Here is a 12670-nt window from a genome sequence, read left to right on the forward strand (position 1 = left end):
ATGAATTAGTTTTTTCAGCATCACTCTGAGACAAGACCTTTCTAATTTTAGAGATATTGCGTAAATGCAAAAAAGCAGTCCTACATATTTGTTTAATATGCACTTTGAATGACATATCCTGATCAAAAATGACTCCAAGATTTCTCACAGTGGTACTAGAGGTCAGGGTAATGCCATCCAGAGTAAGGATCTGGTTAGACACCATGTTTCTCAGATTTGTGGGGCCAAGTACAATAACTTCAGTTTTATCTGAGTTTAAAAGCAGGAAATTAGAGGTCATCCATGTCTTTATGTCTGTAAGACAATCCTGCAGTTTAGCTAATTGGTGTGTGTCCTCTGGCTTCATGGATAGATAAAGCTGGGTATCATCTGCGCAACAATGAAAATTTAAGAAATACCGTCTAATAATACTGCCTAAGGGAAGCATGTATAAAGTGAATAAAATTGGTCCTAGCACAGAACCTTGTGGAACTCCATAATTAACTTTAGTCTGTGAAGAAGATTCCCCATTTACATGAGGGTGCTGCTATTTTGAATGGTCACATGTGCCATCTGCCTCATTCATCATGAGGACCCCTAGATCTGAAGGACGCCGCCATTTTGAATGGTCACATGATGTGATGGAAAATAGCATGGGGAAGAATTGATTTGATGACAGAAACTTCACTCCCAGTTTGCTTCCGCGTCAGATCAGTTGCCGGTGTGACAATACGCAGCTATTGACGTGTTTTACCACAGAGATACAGTTTGTATTTGGGAGTTTGTTCTTGAATTCCAGATTTAAGTAATTATTTGTTTGAATTTAGTTATATTTCTGTTGTTGGGTCCTTAGTGTGGCCTTCAACTATTCAACGGGTTTGGATAATATCGACCAGGAGCGATATAAAACCAGATTAGACTGGCATCTTGTACGTACCACCTCGAAGCTGGATGATGGGAAAATGATTCCACACAATGGCCAGATGTTCAGTATCCTGATATTTATTTCTACCTCATAGACATACCAGGTATTTATGAAAGTAATTTGTATTTTATATCATTTATGCATATCATGTATAGCCACGATGCTGATTATTTCCTTCCGAAGTAAGGCATGATACTGATTGATGTGATGCATAATTCTCTTGGTGTGTCATAATTATGCTATATGAAATACTGGCCTGTGCTGTGGAGGGCCATGCTGCACAAATTTTGCATTCTATGTTTTGTTTTTAATATTGTGATGGATTTTAGTTTTCTTTCTCGTTTTATTGGTAAAACCCACTGCCTCACATTGACCAGTCATTTAAAAAAAATAAAAACAGTGACTAAAATGTAAAAAACTCACATCTAACTAACTTAAACTACTTAACTACTTAAACAATCCACCCAGTCCGATTATTGTTACATCAGCTGGCGTTGCTAAGCACATTTCTAAGACCTCACAGACGAAGTGCCCAGATGTGCGATAGATGAAAACGCGTCTCGAATTTCAAAGTAAGTCGTGTCAACATTGGCCACTTAGCGCGCCACTCAGATTTCTGCCGGCTGTTGTCTGTGACAACATCTAAATTGATCGAGAATCGGCGATTTTCTTTAAATCCGAGGCAGAATATTCACGGAAGTGTGAAAATAACATATGGAATTAAGAATATTTTATTCTAGGCCATGTTTCCTGCCAATTTGTTTCTCTGAATCAAATTTATTTGACTTTTGCTGCGATCAAGTTGCAAATCGTCGGTGTCCACACCCATTTCAACAAATATTTTGTTGAAATTCACATCCTGAGCAGTCTTCAAAATTCACATCAACCTACGTCGATGTTCAGTCCAAGTCTTTGCCTTATTATGAACAATTATCCTTATACAAGTATTTAATGTGTCCAATTACTTATGGCCTCAGAAAATAGAGAGACTGTGTTTAAAAACAGCTGTAATTCTGAAGTGATTTATGTGATTTTTTTTTTAAACCCTCTGAATTAAAGATAAAGGTCTACTCAAGAAGCACATCTTGATTAATTAATTTCAGCACTACTAAACTTGTGTCCATGAGGTGGACGAGCTGTCTCGTGTTGGATCTTTATAGTCAGGTCTTTAAGGGAGCAGAGTCTGGAACAGAGGTGTTCTTATAGGGTGCAACAGAAAGTAGACCAGGGCTGTAGTTTGGGGGGAAAAAAGCTATCAAAAGCAGCTGTCACATTGCTCAAAGCCTATTCTGGGCTCGTGGGTCACATCTAGACCCAGTTGGATCAGTATGTCATGTTTGACAGCAGGGTCATGGCCATTTAACACACAGGTCAAAAATGCATCACAGATCTGTGCTGCATTATTTGGTCACACAAGTTCATCCCACATGTCCGAAATTATTTCTGATAGTGTTTACTTCAGTATTATTACATCTTGGCTAATTCACGTATTTTTACTGCAGTTCCCCCCCTTCGCCCCCCAGTCTTTAGGGGTTCTAATTTTCATTGCCTGTAATTCCAGTAGTCCCGATTAGTGAAAGTACAAATCCTCAGCTGTAGTTGCGTTAACAAGAAACCTCTGTCCAGTTTAAACTGATTCATAAATATTGGCAAGTGAAGTCGAAGTGGAAATGTGTTGGACAGAAATGTTTCTGATGTAACATAAGAAGTATGTACATAGTGACAGGCAGTACTAAAATAGTACAGATGGGTTTTTTTTTTTTTGTGAAAAGGAAAAACAGATGAGTCAAATCAGATTACATTCACTGAAACTGCATCGTTTAAAACTCTCAGGTGCAGGAACAAATTTTCATCGGATAATGTGCACCATACTGTGCATCCGGAAACTATTCAGAGTGCTTCACCTTTTCCACATTTTATGTTACAGCCTTATTGCAAAATGCAGTAAATTCATTTTTTCCATCAAAATTCTACTCACAACACCCCATAATAACAACATGAAAAACTTTTTTTCTTTTTTGCGAATTTATTAAAAATAAAAAAACTAAGAAATCACACGTACGTAAGTATTCACACCCTTTGTTCAATACTTTGTTGATGCACCTTTGGCACCAATTACAGTCTCAGGTCTTCTTGAATATGATGCTACAAGCTTGGTACACTTATCTTTGGGCACTTTTGCCCATTCCTCTTTGCAACACCTCTCAAGCTCCATCAGGTTGGATAGGGAGCGTCGGTGCACAGCCATTTTCAGATCTCTCCAGAGATGTTCAGTTGGATTCAGGTCTGGGCTCTGGCTGGGCCACTCAGCATAGGTGTCAACCTGACTCCAGAAAGGTCAAAGAAGGTGCAAGTTTTTTTAACTACCAACTCCACCAGGTGATTTCACTGATTAACAGCAGACGGGATGAGTTCATCAGGAGGAACCTGGGACCCACTGCACCAGCGTAGGGTCTGACACGGATCCAAGGATTTCATTACAAATCCCTAATAGCAGTTTTGGTGCCATTGTCTAACCTGTAGAAGTCTGTGCATGTTTCCAGGGACATGCCTCCCCAGACCATCACTGACCCACCACCAAACCGGTCATGCTGAATGATGTTGCAGAATGTCAGAGGGCTTTCTGTCCTTATTGCTGTCATCCTGAAGGAATCCAAGCCTCTAATTCCTCCTTCAGCATATGGAGTTCTGCCTGTGTGAGTTTGTGTTGGTTGCAACGTGCCAGTGTTCAGTGTTTGTGAACTTGTGACAGTCAGACACAGACGCTTTCAACGTTGCGTTGGCGTGAAGGAGACGGTTCGGCCAGCTGGTCCGTCTGGTGAGACCTGCTGTTGAGAGTTCCTCATGGCCTTCTGGAAAATCTCTGCCTTTGTACTCCATCTATGTGATGAAAGAAGCTGATGGCTGCTGCTTGAGCATCACTTGGAGTTGTCAAGGTCTTTCTGTAAGATAAGATGCCGCCACTCCCCCCAACTGTAATCTGGTTAAGAGTGAGATAAGACTAATTTTAACTGTAAAGATGTACTCGTCGTCTTGAAGGCATTCTTACTGTTTCGCCTCCGTTTTAGGCTAATCCTTCATATTGATGCCTTCCTGGAGGTACTCTGGACCTTTATTTTCAGTCCATTTAAAGCTGGGCTTCAAGTCGGTTCAGTCCAAGTAGACTGAGTATTTTAACAGGTTCAGTTTTTGTTTACACCTTAAAATGATTGTTTTTGAATTTGTGAAAACCAAATAAAATATTAAAGATTATTAAAGTTCCATGTAAGGCTGTGTGATATAACAATATGTATCTTTAATCAGGTTCCTAATTTTGTTAAAGGGTTTGTTTTTTTTTTTGTAGATTTGGTAAACTGTACATTTTTAGGAATCTTATTGAATGAGGAATCCCAAAAAAATTGTTGTGTTTTTTCAAAGGTTGTTATGACCACCATCTTGGATTTCCAAAATTGGTAACTTTCAAAAACTAACTTTCTCTGCTTATGATAATTTCTGGGTCAGCTTCATGGTACGCAGTTAACAAATAACAGCACTATTTTTGGTTTAAGGATTCATAAACTTTACTACAAATTCCAAGAAGGATTATTTTTTATTTTAATAATAGACAACTGCAAATATCTGGATCTGATTAGTAAGAAAACCAGTATGGATCAGGTTCCTGCATCTCATAATTTATTGACATTAGCAATAAAAATCCAAAATGGCAACACATGTACATTATTACTATTCATCAGCTTCAGTAATTTGTAAACAGTATCTCTGGATCATTGCTCTGCAAAATTCTTAGTCACTTCAATCATGATCTTAGGTGAATCAGAAATCCAGAAAGTGAAAACTTTGTTTTTGAAGGTTTCTATTTTTAAAAATCCAAGATGCAGCCATATAACATTTGGGGGAAAATGGCATCTTTTGTTTTATGTTCTGCCCCAAGTGAAGGAGTTCAAGTACCTTGGGGTTCATGACCATCCCTGGTTCTCAAGACCAGGCACCTAAGTGGCTCTACTCTACTCTTTTCTACCCTCCTATTTTACTGTTCCTTTTTAGATATTTAGATATACCTTTGTATACTGGCATAGTTCCACCTTAGAATTGGAAGATAATATATAAGATATACCTTACTGAATTTTCATGAGTGAGGGGACAATGGAGAGTGAGATTGGCCAGACAATCGGCGCAGCAGGGGCGGAATTGCATTCACTCTACCATACTGTTGTGGCAAAAAGGGATTTACTGGTCAATCTTCGTTCCTACTCTCACCTATGGCCATGAGGGTTGGGTCATGACCAACAGAATTAGATTACAGGTACAAGAGGCCTAAATGGGCTTCCTCAGGAGGGTGGCTGGTGTCTCCCTTAGAGATAAGGTGAGACGTTCGGTCATCCATGGGGAGCTCGGAGTAGAGTAGCTGTTCCTTCATGTTGAGGGGAGCCAGCTGAGGTGGTTTGGGCATCTGGTAAGGATGGCCCCCTGGGCACTTCCCTAGGGAGGTGTTCCAGGCACATCTAGCTGGGAGGAGACCCCGGGGAAGAACCAGGACTGGGTAGAGAAATTATATCTCCACACTGTCTTGGGAATGCTTCTGTATCCCCCAGTCAGAGGTGGTTAATGTGGCCCGGGAAGGAAATGTTTGTGGTCCCCTGCTGGTGCTGTTGTCCCAGCGACCTGATCCCTGGTAAATGGTTGAATATGTATGTATGTAGGTAGGTTTTGTTTTTTGTTTGTTTGTTTAGTCATCATTTCATAAGCTTTCTAAAAGTACATAGCATTCCAAATCTCGCCCCAGTTTTTTTAACAAACCCATATGTAGGTGTGTGTATACAAAATTTACATACTCTGGCAGACTTTTTAATTTTTTTTATCCATTTTTCAGAAAATATGAATGACAACTTCATAAATTGTTAATGGCACCAATGGGTCCCAGGGCCTATGTAGGACTTACTCTCCCAACCCCCCCCACTCCCCGATTCTAAAATGCAAATACAAAAATGCAAACTGATGATGAGCATTAACTCAAATAGTCTGTAAAATAACTACGGTCGTATTACCATAATAGTAATTTAACTCAGCAGTCGGCGTGCTGTCAATACTGGAATTGACATGTTTTTGTTTGGAGACTTTTGACGTTTTTAAGAACTTCTCTCAGTTCAGTGTTTATGAAACAAGAACTTTTGCGGTTGTGGCCAGCATTTAGTCTCCTCTGCTTCAACTCAACAACACAGATCATCTGCTCAAAGATCTTAGTTCAAACACGCTGAAGCTCAACATCCATCTGTTTGTTTGTTGTATTTTTGCTGAGGTCGAAATTACAGGGTTGGAGCCGTGACTTTTGGACGGTTGTTGAGGTACATGCACAGTGTTTCTTTTCAAACGTTACAGCTGTTCATGCCTCATTTCCATCCGGCCTGCGATGAAGCCGGCGAGCAAAGGAGCTGCACCGTGCCAGACGTGTGTCTGTTATTAACATGATAAATATCACCCTCGTTACAGCCAATCAGTCACAGCTGTGGACGGAGCACTCACATGTGTGTTTAACTAAAGGAAAACATGCCTTAAAGCCCATGCCTACTTTTGTTCAAATCCCTTTAGGATCTCGATAAACTGAAGCACATGTATCTTCATGTACAGATTTAAATGAATGTATTTGAAATCAATAATACAGTAAAAGAATTAGCCTGATGATGCTGGAGGCACGTGTGCTTTCAAGGAGAAGGAGCGATGCTCTGCTTCTCCTCTGGGGCCTGCTGGCATGGTCACGGGTCAAAATCAGCCCCATAAGTTGTTTCTATCCCAATCACAGGAACTCAGACATCCGCCCGGGCCAGCAGGACTCCTCCTCTACATTTGTCTATTTTGGGATCTGTACCCATGGGGGTGGAATTACACTCCAATACACTTAATCGCTTCCATCAGTGATGTGGGATGTGAAGAAGAGACTGAGCTCTTCTGCTTCCGCGAGGCACGTTCACTGTCCGCATTAATCTCCTAAAGTGGTTTGGCGCACATCGCCGCACCGTTACCATGTGCAGAAAATCCTTTGAACTTGTCCGTGACCTGCGTCACTTGTGCTTCCACCGAGCTTCACTGATGTGGCATGTGCAGGATAATTGTAGTGCGGAAAATGAGATGCGAGATTTGGAATGAGTAATCAGAAGAAGAAGGAAGGATAGTGGATGTGGTTGGAGCGGTCTGCCTGCAGCTGTCATCCTAACTGACTCAACTCAAGGAAGTGACTTCTGACTTGATGACATGTTTGCACAGTTTATCAGCTTTTGTCTTTTGCACCTTACATTGAACATATTGGATATTAAAGTGGCAGCACATCCAGTTCACCTCCCTCATGGGTCAGTATGAAGGACGCTGTCAAGATGACCGAACTCTTCAGCGTTACTCTCAGGGTTCCTCGTGCAGTACAGGTATAGAATAAAAGGAGTCCTGGTGCTTATCCCTGGATACTAAGACACTACAATGCCCGCCGGCCCAGTTCCCAGTCCATTGCAGGTTACTTCCCCAGTTAAGACCAGTATACCATTTACAGCTGTGTGCAGTGAGACAGTGCAGATGAAGTGTCTTAATCAAGGACTCAGACAGGCAGTGTGACCGGAAATCAAACTCCAGTCTACATATTGTTAGCCCAACTCAATCCCATTTGCCTGCTTTGCCCTAGGTACCTACTATACACCAAAATACTAACATGAAATTAATAAGATGAAAAAATAGCAATTTGCACAATCACATTAAAAAATACATTACAATTTCTAGACATGAAATCACTATATCCTCAAAAGTTCAAACCCCCAAATTTCAATGGCTGAGGGAACTTCCCACTAGTCCTACTTTGGGTCCACTAGTCCTAGTATTAAGGAGAGCATGCTGAAGTTGTTTTTACATTTATGGTAGGCTATATGCTCCACTAAAGTAGGTTATGTAATGTTACAAAAGTGTGACAATTTAAAAAAAACATTTAATTATGATGAATTTCCATTATTTGTTGATTTTCAATTCAGCAGATTTATAGACAACAGTACAATTAAAGGTGATTAATGGTGAGTGTCAGCAGAATCATATGCTTTATTTTTGTAAATTCAACAAAACTGGATCTGGTTCGTTAGCTGTTTGTAAGTATTACATTTATTTGGGAACTTTAAAATCAGTTTGGGGTTGTAATATACAGTAGTGTTCAGAATAATAGTAGTGCTATGTGACTAAAAAGATTAATCCAGGTTTTGAGTATATTTCTTATTGTTACATGGGAAACAAGGTACCAGTAGATTCAGTAGATTCTCACAAAGCCAACAAGACCAAGCATTCATGATATGCACACTCTTAAGGCTATGAAATTGGGCTATTAGTAAAAAAAAAGTAGAAAAGAGGGTGTTCACAATAATAGTAGCATCTGCTGTTGACGCTACAAACTCAAAACTATTATGTTCAAACTGCTTTTTTAGCAATCCTGTGAATCACTAAACTAGTATTTAGTTGTATAACCACAGTTTTTCATGATTTCTTCACATCTGCGAGGCATTAATTTTGTTTGTTTGGAACCAAGATTTTGCTCGTTTACTAGTGTGTTTGGGGTCATTGTCTTGTTGAAACACCCATTTCAAGGGCATGTCCTCTTCAGCTTCTTTGGATATGTTCTTTTGACATATCCAAACTGATCCATGACACCTGGTATACGATATATAGGTCCAACACCGTAGTAGGAGAAACATGCCCATATCATGATGCTTGCACCACCATGCTTCACTGTCTTCACTGTGAACTGTGGCTTGAATTCAGAGTTTGGGGGTCGTCTCACAAACTGTCTGTGGCCCTTGGACCCAAAAAGAACAATTTTACTCTCATCAGTCCACAAAATATTCCTCCATTTCTCTTTAGGCCAGATGATGTGTTCTTTGGCAAATTGTAACCTCTTCTGCACATGTCTTTTATTTAATAGAGGGACTTTGCGGGGGATTCTTGCAAATAAATTAGCTTCACACAGGCGTCTTCTAACTGTCACAGCACTTACAGGTAACTCCAGACTGTCTTTGATCATCCTGGAGCTGATCAATGGGTGAGCCTTTGCCATTCTGGTTATTCTTCTATCCATTTTGATGGTTGTTTTCCATTTTCTTCCACGCGTCTCTGGATTTTTTTTTTGTCCATTTTAAAGCATTGGACATCATTGTAGATGAACAGCCTATAATTTTTTGCACCTGCGTATAAGTTTTCCGCTCTCCAATCAACTTTTTAATCAAACTACGCTGTTCTTCTGAACAATGTCTTGAACATCCCATTTTCCTCAGGCTTTCAAAGAGAAAAGCATGTTCAACAGGTGCTGGCTTCATCCTTACATAGGGGACACCTGATTCATACCTGTTTGTTCCACAAAATTGATGAACTCACTGACTGAATGCCACACTACTATTATTGTGAACACCCCCTTTTCTACTTTTTTTTTAATAATAGCCAATTTCATAGCCTTAAGAGTGTGCATATTATGAATGCTTGGTCTTGTTGGATTTGTGAGAATCTACTGAATCTACTGGTACCTTGTTTCCCATGTAACATTAAGAAATATACTCAAAACCTGGATTAATCTTTTTAGTCACATAGCATTACTATTATTCTGAACACTACTGTACACCATCAAATAATATAAAGGGGTTAGAACCAGTGGACCGTCCCCGCTGGTTGACCCCTTTCTGCTTGCAGCCACAGGAGAAACACAGACACAGCTCCTGGTGTTCACAAGTGATCTTCCAGCCAAGTACTAATCAAAACTTCATCTGCTCAACTTCTGAGTTCTAACGGGATCATGTGTGCTCAGAGAGGCATGACTGCACATTTATAGGTCTTTACTTTGCAACTTAAAATGTTAGCAGGGACATTTGAAGACAGTCAGCTTTGATACCACTTAGTTATTATACAGTCACACAGTTTTTGTAGTTTTGCTTCTTTACACCACCACAATGGAGCTGAAATTAAACAATCAAGATTTGGTAATAGTATAGACTGTTGAATTAAAAAAATCGCAATTACCATTTAGGAATTAGCACCAGTTGTATACACAGCCCCTCGACTGCCAGACACCATAAATAACTTGACAAATATAAGTATTATTTTGAATACAAATGATGATATTCACAGTCAGTTTGTTTTAGACACATCAGGGGATGGATACATGTACATTTCAAAGTCAATGATTACGTCTTGGACATCAGTTACATCAATCATTAAGAAATACAAACACCACACTGCTGTTTGGTGAATCTGTCTGGTGTAGGCGGTTCTCAAAAACTGAGTGGGCACAAGTGAAGGAAGCCACCAAAACAGCCCTAACAGCCCCTAACAAGGAGTTACAGGCTTCTGTGGCTGTGATTGGTGAATATTTTTGGACGTTTGACATTTTAAGCATACGGCTGTTGAACATGTAGCTTTAACAGCTGCAGTTCAAGCTATATGTGTTTTAACAGATGTCCTTTTTATTTGTCATAAACATACAAATGCAAATGAGATGAGGTGGCCTGCACTCTTAGTGGTTTTGTGTTGGCGCCATGTTTCACCGGGGCTACAAGTTGTTACAGGATGTGGAAATTCCCCCGATGATGCCATCATTCCTGTGACCCCAGTTGTCCTCTCATCCTCTTGTCTTTGGGGTTGGGGAGGGACAGAGGAAGGAAAAACAGGGTGAGGGAAAACTGACAAATTTACAGGCTGTAGCGCTCCGCAGACACACATGGCCATCATCATCTTTTAACCCTGGGTGGCTGCAGTGGCGTGCTGCTCACTGGAACACCCCGCTGTCACCCCCACTTTCTGCCACATACCACAAAGTGAACTTTGAAGGCTGCAGGGTCGTGGAGGGATCTGACACGAGGCAACAGCCAACCAGAAATGATGCAGCACAGACTCAGCCACTCGCAGCAGTAACAGCATTTCCTTGGATAATACACACTATTCAGTACTAATATTGTCCATGGCAACGATGAGGAATGTCGACTTAAATCATGTGTGTAACAGATTGTCTCATAACCACAAATTACTGTGTTGTTCCACTGTTAACCTCTGCAAAGGAGATTATCTATCATGCGTGTATGCTGCTCTGTTTGCCGTATTTTTTTAAAGATGGATTACTCAAAAAGTAATGAGCCAATTTTCATTAAATTATGCCAAAAAAAAAAAAAAAAAAGAAAGAAAGAAAGAAAAAAAAAGAAAGGCTGGCTCTGGCCTGGAACAGTGGCCTTAAAATTTGGTGGCAGAACTACAATAAAACAAAACTGCAAAGCCAAGAAAAGGTTGTGATATGGGATATGCAAAAAGAAACAGATGCTGGAAAATATTTTTGAACTGATCTGCATCAAGAGGCCAGGATAATGTAAGTGAAGAGGCCTGTACATATTCAGTGACTTAGAAAGTATCATTCTCCCGATCTCATTAAAATAGGAAATAATTTACAGTGAACTGTATTCAACCACAAACATACTAATCACACCAGAGTAGAAGTTGCAGGATCTCTCAAACTAGTAAAAAAAAAATAAAAAAATCAGACTGAAACTTAGGAAATACAAGCCTAACCCTAACCCTAGATAACTCTATGCTACCAGACACTTTTTATGGCTTTTTCACAGATTTACTGAGTTTTTAGCTTGACACCTACAATTACATTATGTAACTGATCACCTTGATAGTGTTTAAATCACTACTAAGCATTCTTGTCCCTGAGTGATAAAGTGAACCAATAAATAAATAAATAATAATAAAAAAAACTAAAAACTAGAAGGGCACTCTGTAGAGCCCATCCTCTGCCATGCCACATATCAATATCAAAGTATGTGGATTCACAAAAGGGCAAACTAATACATTAGGCTATATTCCAGAGTTTAATCCGGATCATCACCAAATTTTAATCAATTGATTCTGCACATATTTCCCATCATTCCACCAAATTTTGTTCAAATGCGTTCAAAACTTTTTGAGTTTCCTATTAACAGACAGATAGACAGACGCCGGTGAAAACATAACCTCCTTGGCGGAGGTAACAAACAGAGCACAGGTTGAAAAATGCCAGTGTTCGCCTTCAGGCAATTCATTTTGGAGTCCAACACTGTATAGGACCAACAGGGTGTCTCCGTCAACTTCACGCTAGTCCTAGGGTCTACTAGTCCTGGTCCTAGTAAAGAGAGCATGTTGAAGTTGTTATAGTAGGATATATGTTGCACTAAGGTAGGTTAAGTAATGTTACAAAAGTATGACAATTAAAAAAACATTTAATTATGGTAAATTAACATTATTTGTTGATTTTTTTTTTAATTCAACAGATTTATAGGTAATAGTACAATTAAAGGTGATTAATGGTGTATGTCAACAGAATCATATGATTTATTTTTGTAAATTGAACAAAACTGGTTCTGGCTTGTTAGCTATTTGAAAGTATTACATTTACCGTAATTTCCGGACAATAAGCCGCTGCTTTTCTCACACACTTTGAACACTGCGGCTTATACAATGATGTAGCTAATTTATGGATTTTTACAGGCTCTCATAAGTCAAAATACGTCAATTGATGCTGTGCATTGATTGGCTGAAAGCTGCAGTCCTCATGCAGTGTAAATTCACACACAAAGTAAATATAAAGTCTTACCTATTCATTTTAGTGGATTCGTCAACACATCCTGAAAAAAAAAAATTATCCACATAAAGCGTCCTGATTTTGAAAAACGACATGTCATGGCTGAAGAAAAGTCCCTCTGGCACTTTGCGCCGCAGTTATGCCCTCAGAAC

Source organism: Thalassophryne amazonica, chromosome 16 (assembly GCF_902500255.1).
Source record: "Thalassophryne amazonica chromosome 16, fThaAma1.1, whole genome shotgun sequence".
NCBI classification, from domain to species: Eukaryota; Metazoa; Chordata; class Actinopteri; order Batrachoidiformes; family Batrachoididae; genus Thalassophryne; species Thalassophryne amazonica.